At 44.4% G+C, this 2,195-nt stretch overlaps 1 pseudogene; it reads right to left on the bottom strand.

Moving 5' to 3' along the window:
• On the bottom strand, positions 400-1,607 carry Gm7719 (predicted gene 7719; annotated as a pseudogene).

The following is a 2,195-nucleotide window of genomic DNA, read 5'->3' as shown; positions in this document are numbered from 1 at the left end:
GGAAGCAAATTTTAACCACACTGAAGATTTCCATCTTATATAGTAAAAGTCTCATACCAAAAAAACAATGTCCTCTCAGAGATTTTAAAATTGACCAACCCAAGCTAAGGTATTGTGATTGGCACTTACACTGCAGCTCTCAGAGGCAAACTCAGAACTTAGCCTGGAGATGCAGAGCTCAGAAATGTCAATTATATCAGTTCAACTTGTGAGTCCAGGCTGACATGAAACATTTTAATTTAAAGCCTGGTGGTTTTTATGAAGTAGATGGTCCCCAGGTGACTTTCCACGGGGCAGCAAGACACTGACCAAATTCTCATCAGTCCTCAGCCACATGAAAGGAATGAAGACAAAGCAGAAGATTTTCAAGAATCTAACCTCAATTATTAATGTCATTTGTTTTTGTGGGTGCAGCGAACTTTATTGATGGTATTCAAGAGAGTAGGAAGTGCTCCCTAGGTTCCTCCTGTTATTATGGGTTCTGGGATGGAAATTGTGAGGGAGATGTTCAGTGTCAGGGACCGAGTTGGGATAGGGACTCCTCAGCAACCGAGGACCTCTATCTTGTTCTCAGTATCCTTGTGGGGGGCGGGGGGAGGGGTAGTCCAGGGTTTCTTACTCCTTGAAGGCCATGTAGGCCATGAGGTCCATGACCCTGTTGTTGTATTCATTATCAGGCCAGGAAATGAGCTTTACAATGTTATCATTGAGAGCAATGGCAGCCCCGGCATCAAAGGTGGAAGAGTGGGAGTTGCTGTTGAAGTCGTAGGAGACAACCTGGTCCTCAGTGTAGCCCAGGATGCCCTTTACTGGGCCCTCAGATACCTCTGCTTCACCACCTTCTTGATGTCATTGTACTTGGCAGGTTTCTCCAGGCGGCATATCAGATCCACAATGGATACATTGTGGGTAGGAATATGGAAAGCCATGCCAGTGAGCTTCCTGTTCAGCTCTGGAATGACCTTGCAGTCTTAGCAGTACCAGTGGATGCAGGGATGCTGTTCTGGGCAGCCCCACACCCATCACACCACAGCTTTCCAGAGGGGCCATCCACAGTCTTCTGAGTGGCAGTGATGGTATGAACTGTGGTCATGAGCCTTTCCACAATGCCAAAGTTGTCATGGATGACTTTGACCAGTGGGGCTAAGAAGTTGGTGCAGGATGCATTGCTGACAATCTTGAGTTGTCACTTTTCTCCTGGTGGGGGCATTGGCAGAAGGGGCAAAAATGATTACCCTTTTGGCCCCACCCTTCAGGTGGGCCCCAGCCTTCTGCATGGTGGTGAAGATGCCAGTAGACTCTACAACATACTCAGCAATAGCATCACCCCATTTGATATTAGCAGGATCTCGCTCCTGGAAGATGGTGATGGGCTTCCCATTGATGACAAGCTTCCCATTCTCGGCCTTTACTGTGCCATTGAATTTGCCATGGGTGGAGTCATACTGGAACATGTAGATCATGTAGTTGAGGTCAGTGAATGGGGTCATTGGTGGCAACAAAGTCCACTTTGCCAAGTGCAGAGCAAAAGGCAGCCCTGGTAACCAGGCACCCTATACAGCCAAATCTGTTCACACCAACCTTCATCATTTTGTCTACAGGACGAGACTGCACAAGAAGATACAGCTGTCTCTGGAGCAGGTATGAGCAGAGAGCCATCTCAGTTAATTTCTATTTCTATTTATTTTATAATTAATCTGAGGAACACATGCCATTGCTATTCTCTGAAAAATAATAGTGTATACTACATAGCATATATAGTTAAAATATGACTTTAAACTATATAATTTTTCCAATCAATTTGGAAATTGTATCAGTGTAATTTCAATAAGGATGAAAAACTCATTTTAGCTGAGGCAGGATAAAAATACAGAGAAAATTATAGGGACATGAGACTGAAAGGAGTCCCTCACCACAGAGTCTGGCTGAAGCCTCTCTCCAGAAGAAAACAAGGATTCCAGCATAGGTAGTGACTGAAGAGTGCCTTTCTCCATTTCCCAATATATACCTGAGAGTTTTCTAAGAATTGCACCAGAAACTCTGTGGCATTGCCCTGGAGTCCTTGTGCTACCTATTAGGGCCTAGTTTACCTTACCAAACTATACTTCCATCCAAGAGACTTCTGAAGCTACCTCATAATCTCACATATTAAAAAAAAAAAAAAGATAGAGAAGAGGAATTTCAGCAATTCCTTG

The sequence above is a fragment of the Mus musculus genome, chromosome 12 (assembly GCF_000001635.26).
Source record: "Mus musculus strain C57BL/6J chromosome 12, GRCm38.p6 C57BL/6J".
In the NCBI taxonomy this organism is placed as follows: Eukaryota; Metazoa; Chordata; class Mammalia; order Rodentia; family Muridae; genus Mus; species Mus musculus.
Note: the sequence above shows the minus strand (reverse complement) of the source record. Positions and strands in the feature narration are given on the sequence as shown.